Below are 21,479 nucleotides of genomic sequence, written 5' to 3'. Positions count from 1 at the left end.
CTTGAAGAGTACATTCAGAGGTAAAATTCTGCACAAGAACCTCACAACGAAGGGGATATAGAAAAGATGGGGGGGTGTTACGATCAGGGCTCTGACACAAAAATGAAAAATGAATATTAAAAATATGCTCTGTTCTCTTAATGACTAAAATATATAGTGATACAAGAGTGACCGTACGTGTCTATGATCGTATGCACATACCATCGTCTGTATCTATGAGTTGCTGCTCTCTTAATGAAAAACATAATTACTAACCAGCAACTGTACATGTGAGCAAGGAGCCTTACATCTGCACAGTAGCTTAGTGTACGAGTTACATAGGAAATTATTAAACAATTAGCATAGAAAATGTGCCACTGGAAATACTATATGATCGTAGACTCGCAATCCCCTGGTTTTGCAATTTTTATAAGCAGAAAGGAAGGCAGGCTCTTTTTCCAGTGCTCAGGGTTGAATTCAGGACCTGATGGATACATCCTACCACTGACCCACACCCTCAGTTTTCTCTACACACTCGAAGAGACCCTAAAATGAACAATTAGGTACCTCTTTGCCAAAAACCCACAAGAGGAAAGAAGAGAGCATTGCACCTTCATACTGAATGAATGAGGTCGGAATGAGGGAAGGCTGCATACAGGGAGGTGTTTGCAAGCCAACGGCAGCAGCACAGACCCAGGAGAGTTGGGAACTATACAGATGGAAAGGGCTACAGTCATTTGGAACTTGTTTTGAAGATGACAGAAGTTTCTGGCCTGGCTATGCACCTTTGGAAAGAACCTACTTAGAGCTCTCAGAGCTAAGAGAAGTTCTATTTCCTTACTTTGTAGATGAAGGAGACCAGACAGGGTTTGTACCTGGCCCTGGACCGAATACTTGTCAAGAGTCAGTTTTTAACTCCCAGCCCAGCCTGTGCTTCACTGCTTCCCAGTCCTGTGCAGGGATCCAAAACAAACCTTTCCCTCCCTGACTTTCCGTGCTGGTCCTCCAGGGGTGAATAAGAGCTTCTGTTACCTTGCCCTCCCTGAGAAGGTCCTCCAAAACCATAAAGTTTCTCCCAAGCTGACTCATGCTTTGCGACAGTCCAATGATGCTTTTTGAGCCATCATGCTAAATACCGACTCCCAGCTGAGCCCTCTAAGTGCCAAGTCAATGCTGCTATCCTGCAAGGAATGGACAGGAGGTGAGATTCAAATTTCTCTGTGATTTACTTGTTTCAACTGTTCCCTGGGCAGCTGGAGGGATGACTTAGCAGCTAAAAGTACTTACTGCTTTTCCAAAAGACCCAAATTTGATCCCTAGTACCCACTGCCAGGGGATTTACCACTCTCCTCTGGCCTCCAAGGGTACCCATATATACATGGCACAAACACACCCATACACACACACACACACACACACACACACACACATAAAGTCTTAAAAAATAAAAAGGAAATGAAACTGTTACTTAAGGGTAGGATTGTCTCTAAATTTCCAAGAGCACAAAATCCAGAAAGTTATCACCAGTATTTTTAAATCTTATTTCATACAAACAAATTCAATTCTACAAGGAGGGAGTAGGCATTCTGAATTATCTCTCCATTTAACAAGGATGGGGGAGGGAAGAACCAGAAAGATTCTGATATGCTCCATGTGCTCACCTAGATAGTTTCAGATTTGAAAGAAGAGGCACCCTTTCGCATGCTGCCTGCCACTTTTGTTCCTAGGCTGTGTTTGCCCTATTCTGAGTGCCACACGAATGTGACAGTCTAAAACATGCAAATTAAATCTGCCTAAGACACAAGATGGCAGGCTGCTACGCTGCCAAGACAGTGTAGCAATTAATTTTGTCCCATGTAAATTTCATGGGTAAAGCCTTACGGTGTAATTTCAGACACAAAGATGGCTTGAGAATCAACCTAACCATTTTGAGTCGATCAAGCTGGGTCATGAAGAAAGAGGAAGCCAGTAAAAGGAAGAGCTGACGGTCCAGAAAGTTGCTTTGAAGTGATAGAAGCTCCCCAGATGCACAGGAGTCTGAGCTCTTCCTCTCCCATCCCTCCATCTCCAAGGGAACCAGTCAACTCTGTTCTTTTCACTTCCACACAGGTCACCCTGACTTCGGGTGACTTTGTAGAGATTGAATTCTGCCCCTAATCACCCGGCAAGGCAGAGATGAAAACAGCGGTTCTCCATCGGCTCTCTCAGCACTGGGAAGTTTTTGATAGAGGCCCCGAGGGCTGCTTCCTTCTCAGTCACGGTTGCCACACTCTCTTGTGGTATTGCCTCTGTTCCACAAAACCCCACCATGCTCTGCAGGGAAGGAGCTTAAAATACTTCAAGTGGAAATCAATTCCAGAGGACACATGACCCAGCTGGGCTACTGGAGGGAGAGGGACAAAGAAGCTAGAAAGAGCAGGGTGGAGGCCTTCCTTGGTGTTTCTTGGAAGCCTAGACTGCATGAAGAAAGACCTTGAGAGAGACCAGGAAAAATTAAAACTTCTCCATCGTAAGCAGGGCTTAGAGGCCACTGGTGTCTCCTGGAGTCTTCCATGGACAAAATAACAGCACTTTTTTTTTTCAAAGTAGTGAAAAGTTTTTTTCCTTGAAGACGAGAGTTATTTCACAGACTCAAAATCAGACCACACTGAAGCTCTGCCTGCAAAAATAATGGTTTTTCCTGACATTTTAAAACAGCACAGTTTAACAACTCAATGTTTCATTTGACATTTAAGAAGTCATCCGTCTCCAAGAAGCTGATTGGCAAGTCTTCTCGGTTCCAGGAATTAGCAAATACATCGTGCATGAGAACAGAGCTACCAGGGTCCAAAACACTCTTCAAAAAGCAAGCCCAAGATGGGATGAAGAAGCCAATTATTACCCTACTCTGAGCTGGACCACTGCTTAGCTCGGGTCCTGCCAGCAAGCTCTCTGTAAGTAGTAATTCTGGAAGGACTGCACCATCATCTCAGGCAGCAGAAAACCAGGTATTCACGAGCAGGGCTGCCTGAGTTGGAATTGTGGCTCCTCTCTCCTAAGTATAAGCTGTGTGACTTGTCCACACCCCTTAACCTCATTAGTGGTTTCCTCGTTTCTACAGATTCAACAATGTTCCCTCTTATCCTGTTGGCGGGAGATAGTTGAGTGGGTAGGGTCTCAGGATGACCCAAAAAATTTGAAAGAAGGCACAGCGGAGATAGCGTGGTCAGTAAAGTGCTTGACGTGCAGGCATCAGGACGCGAGATCAATCCCCAGAACTGGAGTGAAAGAAAAGCTGGGCATGCTGGCACACACTTGTAATCCCAGGGTTAGAGAGGCCGAGAAAGGAGGCTCCTGCAGTTTATCGACTGGCCAGCCCAGCCAAACCCCTGAGTGCCAAGTGAAGGTGAAAGGATCCGGCTTCCTAAAACAAGGTAGGTGGTGTCTGAAGGAATAACACCCGAGGTTGGTCTGGCATGTGCGCACGAGCACACACACACACACGTGCAATAGTGGCATAAGCCTTTAATCCCAGCACTTGGGTGGCAGAGGCAGGCCGATCTCTGTGAGTTCGAGGCCAGCCTGGTCTACAGAATACACAGAGAAACCCTGACTCGAAAAAAAGAAAAGAAAGAAGAAATACACAGTTATTAACTTTTTTTCTAGATTGTCTAATACCGATTTTCTTTACACATGAGCCACATCAAAGCCTATCAATGTATCATACTTCTACTGATGCCTATGATACAGTTTCAGTTAGAGGCAGCAGGGCTCCAGGAGTTTGTTTCTGGGAAAGACATAAGTCTTTCCTTTCGGACCTGACTCCTAAAGGAGACAGCCTAGAACTTCTATGACCATCTCTCAAATCTCAGAGAAGACCCTGGATGAGAATAAACCAAGCAGAACAGACCCAGGGCAGAGAAGTCACATTCTGTTGACATTTTAATTCCTGGATCATGGAACTTCTGAAGCCGGGTCTCCTAGATTTCGCAATGGCATTGTTCATTTTTCTGCAATTACTTTAGACTCAGAGAGTTTGCTGTTTGCTTATGAATCGCTTACTGTGTTTCAACGCCCACAGTACATACGATGGTAGAAATGACCAACACAGTCTGCCCTGGGGAGTACAGAGCTGCCATTCCAGTAGCCATAATAATAATAATTAGTAATAATAACAATAAATAATAGCCCCATCCATATTGGAAAGGTCTAATTTGCATTATTAATTCTTGTCAAATCATTTTATTTTTACTTGTCTTTACAAAGTAGGATTCAATCAGGTTGTAATGCTTTATACCTTTAGTCCCAGCACTAGGGAGGCAGAGGCAGGTGGATCTCTATGAGTTCGAGGCCAGCCTGGTCTACAGGGCTAGTTCCAGGACAGCCAGAGCTATACCCTGTCTCAAAAAAAAAATCTTTTTGGACTCTAAAATTTTATGAGGATGCATAAAATTATCAGTTCCTTGGCTATCTTTAATCTGTCTCTCCCTAAAACAAGGTCTCATGTAGCCTAATCTGGCCTCAATCTTACTCTATCACAGAAGATGACTTTGAACTTGTGATTCTCCTGGCCACCCTTCCTGAGTTCTGGGGAAACAGACAAGCATCACCACAGTAAGGTACATTGCAGGGGTCGAACCCACGGCTGCATGCATGCTAGACAAGTATTCTACCAACTGAGCTACATTCCTAGCTGCCGGATTTCTCTTAAACTCACCTTCTTAGCTATCAGGCTAAGAAAAGTAATCTAAACTGAACGGCTGTTTTTGCTTGCTTATTTGCTTGTTTGTTTGCTCGCTCTACTTGTTGGGCATTTCAGGGCAGGATGGCGGAGCACTGATCTACTGCTGACTTCACATCCTTCAAACAGCTCCGCCTCACTTCGTACATCACAGCTATAGTTGTGTACACCTTCTTTGGTGTAGGAAAACCAGATTAGGTTTAAAGGCACTACAGAGGCCTTGTTAATCCAGAGGCGAGCAAGGTTCATGGCCATTCTCTGCTGGTGACACACTTCAGGCAGTATCTAGGTTCCTCTTCACCTTTGTCCAGCACACCCTATGCTGCCCCACAGTAACAGCTATTTCACGTAAGCATTTGCAGGGAATGGGGAGGGAAGGCCAGAAGGCTGTGCTACTCGTATAAAAGATACTTATAAACTAAAAGCCGGTGGAAATGCCGCTTTAGAGACCCCTTGGGTGCTGTCCTTAGTCACTCAGCACACGACGGAGGTAGAGGGGAGAGGACGGCCTCTGATCGAGCTAGGTGTCTCTTCAGTCAAAAACTAACCACCGTGCACATGGTCCATCAGAAAGATCTCTGAATCATCCCGTATGACTTCAGTCATGATTCTGATGAGTTGGTCTCTTCATTCCCCAGGAGTGGTCATTTCCTAGGGTGTGGGAGTGGGTAGCAGAAATGGAGCCAGTGGGCAGGCAGCGCAGAGGAGAAAGAAATCTAAAGACAACTTCAACAGTCCTCAGAGACGCTTGCTGGGTGAAGGTGGGGCGCACACTTTAATTCCAGCACTCGGGAGGCAGAGACCTGATCTCTGTGAGAATGAGGTTAGTGAGGGTAAATGGTGGGCACATAGTGTTTTATTTTTATTTTGTGTATGCATGCAGGTGCCTATTCCTCGTGTGTGTGTGTGTGTGTGTGTGTGTGTGTGTGTGTGTGTGTGTGTGTGTGTAGGTTGCAGCATTGGCTGTCATCTCCCAGACACCATTCATTTTGTTTTTTGAGACAAGGTCTCTCACTGGCCTAGAACTCATCAAGTAAGCTAAGCTGGTTGACCACAATGCCCGAGGGATCACCTTGTTTCCACTTCCCCAGGATAACTGTTCCAAGTGTATATCACCAAGCCTGGTTCTTTTCAGTTTTTTGTTTTTTAACTTGGGTCCTGAGGTTGATTAGTCAGGACTTTTTTTGTTTTGTTTTTGTTTAATGAGATGGGGTTTCTTTGTGTAGTCCTAGCTCTCCTGTAACTCACTTTGTAGTGGCCTCGAACTCACAGATATCAGCCTGACTCTGCCTCCCAAGCACTGGTACTTGATAGCAACGCTACTAATAGCATGCATCCTAATATTATTTGACCATTAAAAAAGATTAAGTCTCTGTGAGGAATATGCAGCCCAGTTGATAGAAAGCTTGCCTAGGCCCGGTGGTGGTGGCACACATCTTCAATCCCAGAACTTGGGAGGCAAAGGCCAGCGGATCTCTGTGAGTTCAAGGCCAGCCTGGTCTACAGAGTGAGTTCCAAAACAGCCAAGGCTACACAAAGAAACTCTGTCTCAAAAAATAAAAAAGAAAGGAAAGAAAAGAAAAAGAAAAGGCACCTAACTTGTACAAAGCCTTTGGTTGGACCCCCAGCACTGCAGAAAACTGAGCATGGGGTGTACATCTGTAATCCCAAAACTCAGGAGATGGAGCCAGGAGGATCAGAAGTTCAAGATCACACTTGGCTCCACACTGAGTCCCAAGCCAGCCTTCCATACATAAGATCCTGTCTCCAAATTAAAATAAATAAAGTAAAATCTTCGTAAATATAAGGGCACACACCTGAAATCCCAGACACTCTGAAGGACTTCGGGTTCAAAACCAGGCCAGGCTACTTAGCAAATCTGTCTCAACAAACAATGAACACGAACATAGAAAAAGCCTGATTCTCCCTTCGTATCAGATGAGGAAAACAGCAATGGTATGGTCCAGACCCCTTTTATTCTAAGATGCAAGCTTTATCTTGACTCCCTATTAGCCTGAGCTTACCCCAGAAAGCTAATAACAGTGGAACAAACCCCACAGACACTAAGTCTCACAAAAAGTTGCAACGAGTTTGGGACTCGTTCGTCTTCTGGTTATAGACTGATGGCCACCATCAGAAGTATTTTTCTAGATAAAATACTAAAGTCACCATATTTGGTAATACAAATCCTTAGGTTTGGAGTATGAGAATGGAGAAGATGATTTAAAAAAAACTTTTAAAAAAGTTTGGCTCTAGTCATCTATTTATGGAACAAATAACTTCTTGGAATTCTCTGGAACACTTTCATTGACATCATATTTACACCATCCCTTTTACTTCTGTATCGAATTTCAACCCGAAACCACTAATTGTGGGGTTGGCTTTATTCAAAGTAGGAATAGCTCGTGTGTGTGTGTGTGTGTGTGTGTGTGTGTGTGTACACAAGAGGGGGAAAAGGAGGGAAAGAGGGAGGAAGAGGTGGAAAGGGAGAAAGAGATGGAAAAGGAAAAAGAGGAGGAAGAAAGAAAAGAGGGGGAAAGAAACAGACAGAAGGGGGGGTTACATTGTGTGTGGCCAAAGCCAGAACCCTCTGCTTCCTTGAAGGGAATATCAACAGTGTGCCTGCCAAGACAGCAGCCAAAGGAAGCAGCCAGTACTGACTATAGACTCAAGCCAGAGAAAGCAGAGCCAAAGACAATCTGGCTGAAGGAGGAGAGTCGGGAAGATGATGAGGCTGGTGAGTGTCCAACACCAAGAACATTTAACCTTTCATTGTCGTCTCGTCACGTGTGGTTTTCCTGTGGACTCTTTTTTTTTCTTTAAATTTTTATTTACTTATTTTGAGTCAGGGTTCCAAGTAGCTCAGACAGGTTTTGAACTCAGGACTGCCATGTGGGTGCTGGGAATTGAATCAGGGTCCTCCAGAGGAGCAGCCAGCGTTCTTAACCATTGAGCCATCTCTCCAGTCCTGTGTTGATACTACTGTCAGTCTCTATTTTCTATATTTACTCTCTTTAAATTTTTATTTCTTTAATGTGTATAGATGTATAATTGTCTGTGTTTATGGCCCACATTCATGTCTGGTCCCAAGGACATTGGATTCCCTAAAACTGGAACATGGATAGCATATGCTACCATGTAGGTGCTGGTAATCAAACCTGGGTCCTCTGGAAGAGAAGCAGAGCTCTTAACTGGTGAGACATCTCTCTAGCACCCATACTGACTTGGTTTGTTTTGTGTTTTGTTTTTCGAGACAGGATTTCTCCATGTAACCTAGACTGTCCTGGAACTTACATTGTAGATCATGGTGGCCTTGAACTCCATGCGCGTACAGGAGACTTCAGAGGCCAGAAGGGGGCATCAGATACCCTGGAGCTGGGGTTAGAGGCCTTGTGAGCTGCCATTATGTACTGGAAACTGAATCCAGGTCTTAAGCAAGAGCAATAAACTTCTATAACCATTGAGCTATCTCTTTGACCTCTGAACTTTGAAGCCTTAACCTCAAGTGCAGAGAACTGACTTAATTATAGCTTTGGTTTCACATACCCTGAAACCATTAGCCCATGCACTGTGCTTCTAACCTCCCCCACCCCCTTTTCTCCTTAGTGTTCCACGTCCAATGCCAACCCCAACTGATTGCTTTGATAAACATATTTTGATGTCCACTTACTTCTGTGAATACATTGTTTGTGTGTATATTGTACATTGTGTTCATGTATACGTAGCATTTTTCTGTAAGACCACATTTTCCCCCACTAATATATTGTAAATGTCTATTCCCACTGCAGTATGTTCATGCAGCATTTAATAGTTGGGTTACCCACTCTTTGGGCCAGTCCCCAAGATTGCAACACCACTACTTTCTACAGCTATCACTTTAAACGAAGCCGAGATAAACATTCCCACCTTGAACTGAAGTTTCCACACAAAGCCACACCCATGTTAAAGGTTCTCCAAGACTGACAGATTAGAATGTGTGATTGTGGACCGTTGGAATGTTGCAGGTCCAGAGACAAATCACCCCAGGCTTATCTTTACTTCCCTTAACAACCACTTGTTGCCCACTTCAACGTCTAACCTAACATCTTCGTGGCTATTAGACAAATTATTTTGGAATGTGATAACAGACTCTTAACTTCCACACCCAAAAGTTAAGGGTGTCATCAGGCAGTGTCTGAAACGCACGGCAGAGAGCTCCCCTGATTTACCATAACCCACTATGATGGTTCAACTGTCAACCTGCCACAGCCTAGAGTCACAAAAGAAGGGAGTCTTCATTAGGAAAGATCTAGATTTGACTGACCCTTGAGCATGTTTGTGGGTGGTTGTCTTGGTTATTCATTGATAAAGAAGACCCAGCCCATCATTCCCTAGACACCATGGAATCCCAAACAGTATAAGAGAACCATCAAGCAAGCAATCAAACCATGCCTGTATCCTCTCTCTGCTTTTGACTGTGGCTATGATACCATGCCCCTGCCTTGACTTTCCTGCAATAATGGACCATGACCCAGCCAAATAAATCCAAATGAACCCAACTCCTTTCCTCTCCTATATTGCTTTTAGAAAGAATATTCATCACAGCAACAGAAATGAAACTTAGGACACCCACCCACCCGATGTTCTAACCAGTGTACTCGAAAAGTGATTTGCTTTCATACTTTCTTTTGTTCTGTGACTATAAAAACTTCATGAAAACATTTCCACATGGAACATGGTCTTTGGGATAATCTGAAACCATATTCTTGGGCAATGATTATGCATATTTGGCTGCAGAATAAATTATTGCTTATTTGTTTTAATGTAAGAATTGTGTTTTGTGCTTATCTGTTGTCTTTTAAAGTATCAAAGTAACTAACTATATATGTATATACATATATACAAACACACATAAATGCATAGACTATATACATCAACTATATACATAGCACTATATACATACATGTGTGTGTATAGTGCTATGTATATAGTTGTAGCTATGTTATTTACGCCCAGTCTTCATTTGGAGGTCACAGGACAATTTTCAGGAAACAGTCCTTTCACCATGTGGGTATCGGGGTTATACTGAGAAACAGCTTTTACCTGCGACCCACTGGGTTTCCTTAGGGTTACTCACCGGAGCATGAGTGACCTGCCAGTAGTCACACCACTGAAGAAGATGTCTCTTCCTCCTCCAGCATCCATTAACTGTCCATATTCTCAAGGAGAGGCAGGGTCTAGTGAGCTCCTCCTTCTCCATGACTTGTCCACGGTGAAACGTTGATGGGCAAACCCAGCCTTGCACAGGTACTCACAGCTACTGAGTAGTTAGGAATGCCACAGCTGTGCTTCTTCTTTGAGATGGGATATCCTGTAGCCCAGGCTGGCCTCAGAATCCTCTGTTCCATCTCGTTGGTCCTGGGATTAAAGGCAATACCACCATGCTCTGTTAATGGGTGCTAGGGCTCGAACCTGGGGCTTTGTGGTTGCTAGGCAAGCACTCTACCAACTGAGCCACATTCAGCTCCATCACAGACACTGTAAGTGGAGACTGAAGTGGCCAATTCAGATAATCCGATGAACTATTCCAGAAATCAAATTTCTGAACGTGTTACTAAGTTCTAGTAGATGATTTTTTTAAAGGTTAAAATTGCATCTAAGAGGAACTTGGCATCTCTGCACATAGACACACAGAGCATGTAGCTGGGTGGAGACTTGAAAGCCAGAATGTTGAGAAATAACCCACACTCACCTCAACCCAGTGATGTGCCTTCCTACTTTTGATAGTAGTCTCCAAAAGGACAGGACCAGTATCTTTAGGGAGATGTTCTCTGATTCTGAGCTCTATCACTGGGGAATGGCCCTATCTGCTGTTTGGTTTTGTTTTGAGGTTTGTTGTTTTTTATCTTCTGCTTTAGTTCTTGAAGAGGTTTTGGAAACCTTGGTGGGAGGTAAAGGTGATTGAATGCAAATATCTAGGTCCCATTGGGTAGGATACTTGACTCTGAAGAATCACACATTTCTTAATCAAAAACCAATGACCACTCTGGCATGTAACAGACAACAGGAAGAATATTAACTTGCCCTTGTTTTTAGCCGATGTCAATATATCTCATTACACATGATAAAAGTGATTTCAGTGTTTAATGCCACATAAATTACAAGCAATGAGGCATGTGTTTTATGTGCTATATGGGTTCATAGTTCACTATTTACTATTAGAACTTGAGAGACAGCGTGCATGACATTATGCAGACACAGGTTCACAAAGCTTAGGTAAGTTTTATGGTCAGTGGGAGTTATGGAATATCTTAGGTCATGTTAAGGCAAGCTTGGAAACGTTATTAAGTATATTTCTGGTAAACTGCTGAAAGAAATCTCAGAGCAAAAGAACAGGGATCTTTCAACTTCAATCACTTGCTGTCATTCTTTTTCGGTTCTAAATAAATAATCCATTTTCTATTTCATTTGAATCTGGACCTCTAGGGCAGGGGACGGAGATGGAGATAGGTGGATCCCTAGGCTGGCTAGGCAGCCTATCTCGACGTTCAGTGGTCAGCAGGTTCAAAACTAAGGTGGAAAGCGACATGGCGAAGACACTCAACATGGACACACAAGGGTGCAAGCATACACACGTGCCACAAATAAATATGCAACCACAAGTGGAAGTTTGAGCAGCTCTGAAAGATCCTTTCTAACTCTGAAAACCATTTCATCAAATCTATTTTGCCAGGGAGGGCTGGGATATGGTTCACTTGTCTAATGTGCACAAAGAAAGCCCTTGGTTCGATTCTCAGCACTGCACAATAGCACACATCTCTCATCTCAACACCCAAGAAGATGGGAGGATCAGGACAAGGTCATCCTTTGCTATACAGCCAAGGTGGGGTTAGCCTGAGTTACATGATACCCTGCTGAAACAAGAAAGAGAGGGGAGCTGAAGAGATGGCTCAGTAGTAAAGAGCACTGGGTGATCTTCCAGAGGTCCTGAGTTCAATCCCCAGCACCCACATGGCAGCACAGCACCCACATAGCAGCTCACAACTGCCTGTAATTCCAGTTCCAGAGGATCTGACACTGTCTCATAGACATACATGCAGGTAAAACACCAGTGCACTTAAAATAAAAATTTTGAAAGAAAGAACGCGAGGGAGGAAGAGAGGAGAGAGAGAGAGGGAGCTCATTATACAAAGAAAACTAAAATTAGGTCTTCAAAGCCAGGCGGTGGTGGTACACGCCTTTAATCCCAGCACTCGGGAGGCAGAGGCAGGCGGATCTCTGTGAGTTCGAGGCAGCCTGGTCTACAAGAGCTAGGTCCGGGACAGGCTCCAAAGCCACAGAGAAACCCTGTCTCAAAAAACCAAAATAAATAAATAAACAAATAACAAAATTAGGTCTTCAGTAATGTGAATAGTTGTGCACCCACCAGTCAACTAAGTATTTATTTTATGAATATAAATGAGTAAATAATGTCTTACCATTAGGTATGCTAGTATAATACCACTATAGACCTCAACTCCTTCATAAGGACATGACACCCACACAGATGTATGTATGTAGGCATTGATTAGTGTTTAGACATGCTGAACTTCACTATGTCAGTACCCAGAATCATCCATTCTGAAAGAGGAAGAGGCATTGTTACAGTCAGAAGGAGGCCAACTGAAATCTCTGTTCTAGAAAGTCTGAACAAACAAGGCTTTTCGGGGAAGTGGGCGAGAGCTGGTTTTCTCCTGAGCTTAGATGTTTGACAAAATTAGAGAATGTTTTAATTGTGTGGGGGGGGGATCACAATGCAGTTTAGTCTTCAAATACAAAAACAAATCAAAGACTGAACATGTTCTTCTTGTATAGTGAATTCCACAACCTGCCTTGGTCTATGGGACAGGGGAGTTGGGTGTTGGAAGTATGGTGAACTCAGGAGGAAGTCAGAATTCCCTGAATTCACAGGGACCCTAGGAAGCCATATGAATTCAAATTTATATGTTTTAATATGGTCAAGGGCCAGACCCTTGGTCCCATAACCAGATGGGGCAGAACCAGGGCTGGACCCTGTGACCACCAACCTGGCACAGGTTCTTCTGTACTAATTTGTGCTGTGGACCACCTAAATTCCTCCCTTCCTCAGGGCACAGCTGGAAGCTTATCCCACAAGATTAAACCCAATGACCCATTTGGTAATAAAGTTATTTCAATTGTAACTGTGGATGTTGATGCTAAGGGGCTCACTCTACTCCCCAGTTGCCAGAGGCTGCTCATTCATTTCTGACCACCTGACTCAAAATAACCACACAGAAAAATTAATTATTGTATTGTTTGGCCAATAGCTTAGGCATATTTCTGGCTAGCTCTTATATTTTAAACTAACCCGTTCTATTATTTTATATTTTACCATGAAGCTCATGGCCTACCAGCAAGGTTCCGACTAGTGGGCTTGGTCTTTCTCCTCTGGCAGCTCCCTGGCTTCTCTCTGCCTTCTTTCTCCCAGCATTCAGTTTGGTTTTCCCACTTAGCTCTATTCTGCTAAGCCACTGGCTAAAACAGCTTTCTTCATTAACCAATAAAAGCAACACACATACAGAAGTACTCTCCACACCACTCCCCAACAGCAGGAGCAGGAACCGCACTCTCTCCTGAAGCAGGTCACAGCGCCTTCATTCCAGAGGTGTCTTTCTTTTTTTTTTTTTTTTTAAATATTTATTTATTATGTACACAATATTCTGCCTCCGTGTGTGCCTGCAGGTCAGAAGAGGGCACCAGATCTCATTACAGATGGTTGTGAGCCACCATGTGGTTGCCGGGAATTGAACTCAGGACCTTTGGAAGAGCAGGCAATGCTCTTAACCACTGAGCCATCTCTCCAGCCCCCCAGAGGTGTCTTTCTTGTGCCCAAAGGAAAGGAGAATCCCTAGCTGTCAAGACGCAGACACTAACAAAAGTCTAAACAAGCAGGTCTGCTGCATTTCCCTTAGTTTGCAAAACTACATCAAACCTACTGAGCATTAAAACACAGAGGCTTACAGCTGGAGAGGCAGCTTAGCGGTTAAGAGCACTGGTTGGTCTTTTCAGAGGACTTGGTTCTGGTTTCCAGAGACCACATGGATCGCAACTCTCTGGATCCAATTCCCTCTTCTGAACTCCACAGGCATGCACATGGCGTTCAAATGTACATGCAGACAAAACACTCATACACATAAAATAAATAAACCTAATTTTTTTGCCATTTCTCCCGAGGCTCCTGTGTATGGGAAACACGTTAAATGGATGTATGGGCTTGTTTCCCATTTGTTTGGCTTTTGTTACAAGCGTCTCAGCCATGAAGCTTGAGAGAAACGATGCAAAGCGACTATCACCTTTTCTTCATCACATGCTAAGCTAGACAAAGTAATCCAGGGACTCCACTGAGGTGGGGAAATTAGATCCACACACATACGCAGTAGTAGAGTTCTTGCCTAACGTGAACAAGGCCCTGGATGGAATCACTAGGACCACACAAAAAGGAAGGGGGATGATTGGCAGGTCGGAGGTAATGATAACGTGCTTGAGCAGTGCTTGAAGGAATGGTTCTCTGTAAGGAACGGAATGGAACACTGCTGCAGACTCTCTGCACCTGCATGCACAAAACAGTCTCACATTCGTGAAGTGGAAACAGCTAAAGCTTTTCAGGGTATAGTGGCACATGCTTATAATACTAGCTTTTGGGAGATGGAGGCGGCAGGGACATCAGGACTTTAAGGGGTATCTGGGCTCCACGAAACTATGTCTCTAAAAACAAAAAAGAGAGAACAAATAAAGAACTAAAACTTTAGATGTTCAGAAGAAAAGTAAGGAAGTGTGTTCATGACATCGGGATGAGGAATGGATTCTTCAGCAAAACACACAATCAGAAATCACTAGGAAAAGATCTATCGATTAGCTGGTTGATTAATTGGTTTGAAACAAGGTTTGCTGTAGCCCAAGCTAATTTCTAACTTGTGATATAGCCGACAATGACCTAATTTCTCATCCTCCTACCTCCAGTCCCCAAACTCTGGGATTACAAGACTGCTGGAGAATCAAACCAAGGGCTTTGTATGTTCTAGGCAAGCGCTCTGCCCAGTGATCCATCCCAGCCCCAGGAAACGTTTATTAACTCCACTACATTTTAAAAATACATGGAAGGACACACACTTATATAATTATGTTCATTCACAAATATGTGCTGAATTGTCTCCTTAAGATTCATACCAACTCTGTGTGTCTACTCTACTTTCATTTAAAAACATAAAATAGACAAGGATATGAGCAGACAAGCCACAGAACAGGAAACCTGCATGGTCGCCGTTCAGTCTCGATGGTCACAGGCAAACAAAGTTGAAAATCACGAGGACGTGTTTTACACACATTTGATTAGCAAGCGTTAGCACGTCTGGCAAGACCAGAAACTGGTAAGAATCTGCAGTTCCGGGAACTTTCTACCTTAGTAGTAGAAGTCATAATTATTTAAGAAAAATTGGGTCAGGATAGCGGTGGTGGTGGTGCTTTAATTCCAGCACTCGGGAGATAGAGGCAGGCAGATCTCTGTGAGTTCAAGGCCAGCCTGCATATAGAGAGTTCCAGGACAACCAGGGCTGTTACACAGAGAAACCCTGTATCGGGGGGAAAAAAAATCAGATCAAAAAGTGATAGTGCAAACAATAGGATACTTTGTAGCTGAGAAAATAAATAAGCCAGACTAACAGCACCAGCATGCATTGCTTTCACAAAAATATTGTTAGGACTGGCAAAATGGCCCAGCAGGTAAAGGTGCTTGCTGCCAAGTCTGGCAACCTGACTTCAGCTACCATAACCTATGGTGAAAGGAGAAAATTGACTCCTGAAGTTTTCTCTGACTTGCACAGACTAAGCATAGCATGCAGCATGTGTGCCCTCCCCAATGCTCCCCTGTAATGCAATGTTTTACTATTTTGGCTTTTTGAGGGGCCCACCACCCAGCTCTCAGATAAATCAGACACAGAGACGTATTCTTAGCTATGAGTGCTCAGCCTTGGCTTGGTTTGTTTCTTGCCAACTTTTCTTTTCTTTTGGTTTTTAGAGACAGGGTTTCTCTGTAGCTTTGGAGCCTGTCCTGGAACTCGCTCTGTAGATTAGGCTGGCCTCAAACTCACAGAGATCCACCTGTCTCTGCCTCCTGAAAATGTTCGAATTAAAGGCTGGTGCCACCACTGCCCAGCTATTGGCAGCTTTTCTTAACTTAAATGATCCCAACTGCCTTCTGCCTCTGGGCTTTTCCTTTCTCTATTTCTGTAGATCTTACTTTCACTCTTATGCGCGGCTGGCCGAATGGCTGAGAGGTTGGTCCCTGATGCCCTACTTCCGTTCTCTCGTTGCTTGCTCCAGCCTCAGTTCTTCTATTTATACTCTCTACCTGCCAGCCCAACCTAGTTCTCTCTCCTGCCTCACTATTGGCCAGTCAGTTCTCTATTAGCCCATCAGATGTTTGAGACAGCTTCACAGAGTTAAACAAATGCAGCATAAGCAGAAGTCACCAGCTTAAAATAATACTCCACAACAGCCTGCAACTACCACCCACCCATCGCCCCTTCTCTCGCATTCTCTCTCTCTCTCTCTCTCTCTCTCTCTCTCTCACACACACACACACACACACACACACACACACGTACTATAATAACTGAACTTTAAAACCAGAAGAGAGGAAATTCCAAATCTGATTCTGGATTGTCTCCTGACTTTGCCTTCACTGGGAGTTTATCAGAACCCTTTTTTGGAGTCAGCCAGCCAGGATGTCACTGAGGAACATTGGGCTCTCAATGACTGGAACCTGGGCTGGACATGGGATAGGCTGGGTGATGGCCCTCAATCAGGAATGAGTTTATAGTCACTTGGTATTTCTATCCTCACCTGTCCTGCTGGGGGTCACGAGTAGGTCCTAGCAGAAGATACCTGCGGGAGAAATGAGTGTCCTCACATAACCCCACACTGAAGGGAAGAGCTCGGGGCCTCATCCACACTCGACTCATGAGATCCAAGTGCAAATCGACTTTGTGCCAGGCTCACCCAGTCATTTTTAGTTCAAAATGTTCATGACATATGTGTCCCTTGAGTCAGATTGTTCCAATCTGCGTTCCTACGGTTCAGGAACTCTTTTTATCATCTTGAAAGAGCAGTCAGGCTCCTGCTGTGCTCCGCGAGGACAACAGAGGTCACATCCTAGCAGTACAGACTATAAAAAGGACTTAAGGTATAGGCGGAGGCTGCTCATTCATTTCCTGGCCACCAGACCCAAAATAATTACACACAGACACTGTAATAATTGCAATACTGTTTGGCCAATAGCTTAAGCATATTTCTAGCTAGCTCCTACATCTTAAATTAACTCATTTCTATTAATCAGTGTATCGACACTTAGTTGTGGCCTACCAGTAAGATTTTGTCCAGTGTCTGTCTCCTGCAGTGGCTACATGACTTCTCTCTGACTCCACCTTCTCTCCCTTCCTCTGTCTGCTTGGAATTCCTGCCTTGCCCTATTCTGCCCTGCAAAGGCCCAAAGAAGCTTCTTTATTAACCAACAGTATTCACAGCACACAGAGGGGAATCCCACATCACTAAGGCTATCTTCTTACAAACCCTATTCAACTGTCAGCCAGTCTACTTCCATTCAGTCCTGATTGCTTTCTCTCCTTCATCCTCAAGACCACCAGTTCTGAGCAGTGTCTGGTATAAATCCAGCTGGTGAGTGATAGCTAATATTGGTGATCAGCTTCACAGGATCTAGAATCACCTAGTTATGTGTGTAAGGGAACTTCTAGACTGGGTTAACTGAGATAGAAAAACCCACCCTAAATAAGGGTGCACTATTCCATGGGCCGGAGCCTTGGACCAAATAAGGAGAAAGTAAACGGGGCACCAGTGTTTACCTTTCTTCTAGTCTATAGATGACAGGTGGCCAGCTACCTCTGTCTCTTTCTGGGCCATGACCTCTCCCTCCCCGAACCCCTTCCATGTGTTGTCCCTTCAAACTGTGAGCCAAAGCAAACCCTCCCTTCCTTAATTCCAAGAGTTTTCCCCCTCTATTGACATTCCAATTCTTTTGTCAGGCATTTTGTTACAGCAACAGGGAAGGTAAGACAGTGTACAACTTCCCCAGGCATCTAAGTAGGACTTGGCTTTCTTGGTTTTATTTATTCAGCCCCGTTCACACACATACATCAGTTTCAAAGATGCTGTTCTCATGGATTCCTGTTGGTGGTTGAGAAAACACAAACTAAGCCTAAATGATCAAAGAAACCAACTAGGAAGAGCCTGAAATTAGTATTTTTTCCCTTCGTGTATTTCAAGTGGGAAGATTTGAAGGGCTGAAGTTGTATTTATGTTCAAACCATAAATATGTTTACATTTAGTTCTTTATATTCCTTTGTTTTGTAAACATCACATGGTTGATGAAAAAGCTGAGATGCTGCTCTGTAAGGCCTCATTTTGCCTCTCATTAATTTTTTTTTTTACTATGGCTAAACATGGCAGAATTAAGTTTGGAAGCATTAAGTGAATCCCATCTCTTTCTCTTTTACTTTCAAGAACAAGATTCTCTCTGAGTGTGGTGGTGCACACCTTTAATGCCAGCACAGGGCAGACAGAGGCACACAGATCTCTATAAGTTCCAGGCCAACCCAGTCTACAGATGGAGTTCCAGGACAGACAAGGTTGTTATATAGAGAAACCAAGTCTTAAAAAACCAAAGGAAACTGGGGGAGGGGGAGGAAAATGGGAGGCGGTGGCGGGGAAGAGACAGAAATCTTTAATAAATAAATAAATTTAAAAAAAAAGGAAAAATAAAAGGACAACATTCTCTTCAGAGGGTTGATATGATTTGTTCATGAACACTGATAACAAAAGTATAATTATATATAAGGTGTGTGTGTGTGTGTGTGTGTGTGTGTGTGTGTGTGTGTGCGCGCGCGGGCGCTATGGTTTGAATAGGCATAGCCCCCATAGGCTTATATATTTCACTGTTTAGTCATTAGGAGTGGCCCTACTTGACAGGGATTAGGAGATGTGGCCTTGTTGAAGTAGGTGTGACCTTATTGGAGGAAGTGTGCCACTGTGTTTGGGCTTTGGGGTTTCCTTTTTTTTTTTTGTTTTGTGTAGCCCTGGCTCTCCTGGAACTCACTTTGTAAGTAGACCAGGCTGGCCTTAAACTCACAGAGATTCACCTGCCTCTGCCTCTACCTTCAGAGTTCTGCTCAAGCTAGTCCCAGTGCTTTTCTTTCCCTAAATGCCTGAAGATCTGGATATAGAATTCCCAAACCCCTCTCCAGTACCACATCTGCTGGTACGTCCTCATGCCCCCCACCATGATGACAATGGACTAAACCTCTGAAGTATAAGCCAGCCCAGTTAAATGCTTTCTTTGATAAGTGTTACCATGGTCATAGCATCTATTCACAACAATAGAATATTGACTAAGGCATTCTTTTGCTAAGAGACTTCAATCTTGGGCTGGAGAGATGGCTCAGCAGTTATGAGCACCAGCTGCTCTTGCAGAGGACCTGGGTTCAGTTCCCATCACCTATACGATAACTTAAAATCTTCTATAACTCCAGTTCCAGGGGATCTACAGCTGTCTTCTGATCTCTTTGGTCACAAGGTACATGCATGGTATACATACATACCTGCAGGCAAACATTTATACACACAAAATTAAGATAAATATTTATGACTTCAATCTCATGCTTTTTTTTTCATAGTTACACTAAACTATTTTCTCAAATAATAGTAATGTGTCTGGGTTTTTTCCTACTGCTGGCATTCAAATTTCTTTCATTTCTTTTTTTGTTTTTTGTTTTCTTTTTTGAAATATGGTTTCTCTGTATAGTCCTGAAACTCATTCTGTAGACCAGGCTGTCCTCAAACTCAGAGATCTGCCTGCCTCTGCCTCCTGAGTGCTGGAACTTAAGGCCTGAGCCACCACTGCCTACCATAGTCATCCCTATCAAGAGAAAAGGCGCGTACACACATAACTTAAGAGAGTCAACCAGCCTGAAACTAGATGTGAAAACTCTGTGCTGTAATAAGTGTCAAAATGAGAGGCCACAGGGCCGACTCTCCCTGGTGGGTTGACCTGACTCACTCAGGTGGCAGGGTCAGCAGCAGAGCGCAATTCGCAAAGAAGGTCCGGGTATGTCACCTCTCTGGATAATAGCTCTTCCGTTGTCTGCACTGTTCTTACAGATGTCTTCAATTTTCCACTCACTTACACATCCATTCCCCTGGGTGATGTGTGGCAATATCCCCTCTGATTTTCCTCAGCGCCTTGGGAACGTGGCCATTGCAAGGATACAGGAAGTGCACCCCCACAAAAGGACTGGTTGTGCAAGTTCATCTCCTTAGGCAGAGATGACACCCTTCTTTCCTAGCTGACCCATGTGCACAACAGCTCCTGAGGTGATTTTGCCTTCACTGTGAGACTTCAGGAACAGGGATTCGGGCAGAATTTTCAAAGCTAAATAACTAAATAGAAAAATATTGATGTTTTCATATCCCAGAGGTTTCTAACTCTGCCAAATAATTTCATTAAAATGGTCTCTCTCTCTCTCTCTCTCTCTCTCTCTCTCTCTCTCTCTCTCACACACACACACACACACACACACACACACACACAGAGAGAGAGAGAGAGAGAGAGAGAGAGAGAGAGAGAGAGAGAGAGAGAGAGAGAGAAATGTTCTGTTTCTGTTTTTAAGACAGGGTCTCACTGCAACCCAGGCCAACCTCTAACCCACTATGTAGCCAAGAACCACCTTCTCCTGATCCTCCTGTGTCTACCTCCTGAGATCACCAGCAAGGGCCACCCTATCTACTATACGCAGCGCTAGAAATGGCACGCAGGATTTCACGCATGCTAAGCGAAGCACTCTACCAACTGACGGGCATCTCCGGCCCTGAAAAACCACTGCGAGTAAACAAGTGTTGCAGGCTCGCTCCAGCTATTATCCTCTCTCTTTCACGCTGAAAAACACCGTAATGCTGCTTGCTCATTTTCACGCCAGAAATCCTGTAAATGCTTGCAATGTGAATGAGCAGAGAGAACAAACTGAGGCAGATTCCTTTTCTTTTCAAGACAGGATCTAACTAGGCATGGATGAGTTCCACTTTGACACTCAGCCAGAGTCACGCTAGCCTCAAATACACACCACTCTTTACCGACTGTAAGTAGACTTATATACGCACTGGGGCTGAGAATCCAGCTAGAACCGCAAAGAAAAGCCATAAGCCAAGTCGGGAAGGAACAGATGCTGAGTTCTGGGCTTTCTCTGCATGGTGTTCAGCACGACGCCCCAAACTCCATCCTTCTCCTGGGAATGGAGACAACATTGTTTTCACAGCAGCCTTAAACCCAGGGTAAAGGAAAAAGAAAACCGGTGGCCCACACCATGTGATGGAAACTGTATCTGAAACTCCTACGAGAACGCAAAAGTCGAGGGGAATACCTAACACCGTTATTCTGCTAAAGGAGCACAGCGATCAAATGACTCCTAATGAGACTGCTATACCTCATCAGTGCCTCACTCAGCCCGCCTCAGAGAAGCTTCTTCTTGCATTAGACAGAAACAACACAGAGGCCCAAAACTGGACAAGGAGAGGGAGAGATTTTTCTGGGTGCTCAGTCCTAAATGGAATGTGTTCATCAGACTCCTCCCCTCAAGGCTCAAGGATCTACCTAGAAGAGGAGGCAGAAAGATTGTAAGAGCCAGGGGTAGTAAATGACCCCTGGGAAACCCTGTTTTCCAGACACAAAAAGACCAGT

General features: G+C 44.1%; 1 long non-coding RNA gene across 2 annotated transcripts; it reads left to right on the top strand.

The window, feature by feature from the left end:
• The first annotated feature begins 2,308 nt into the window (after positions 1 to 2,308).
• Positions 2,309 to 9,431, top strand: LOC142853658 (uncharacterized). Of its 2 annotated transcripts, XR_012911230.1 has the most exons (5): positions 2,309 to 2,966; positions 3,080 to 3,392; positions 4,500 to 4,577; positions 7,304 to 7,436; positions 7,957 to 9,431. It is a non-coding gene; the product is annotated as an uncharacterized LOC142853658 (long non-coding RNA). The 2 variants fall into 2 exon arrangements; XR_012911231.1 differs by lacking the exon at positions 4,500 to 4,577.
• The last annotated feature ends 12,048 nt before the right edge of the window (positions 9,432 to 21,479 follow it).

This window comes from Microtus pennsylvanicus, chromosome 7 (assembly GCF_037038515.1).
Source record: "Microtus pennsylvanicus isolate mMicPen1 chromosome 7, mMicPen1.hap1, whole genome shotgun sequence".
Taxonomy (NCBI): domain Eukaryota; kingdom Metazoa; phylum Chordata; class Mammalia; order Rodentia; family Cricetidae; genus Microtus; species Microtus pennsylvanicus.
This window is presented reverse-complemented; position numbering and strand designations above follow the sequence as displayed.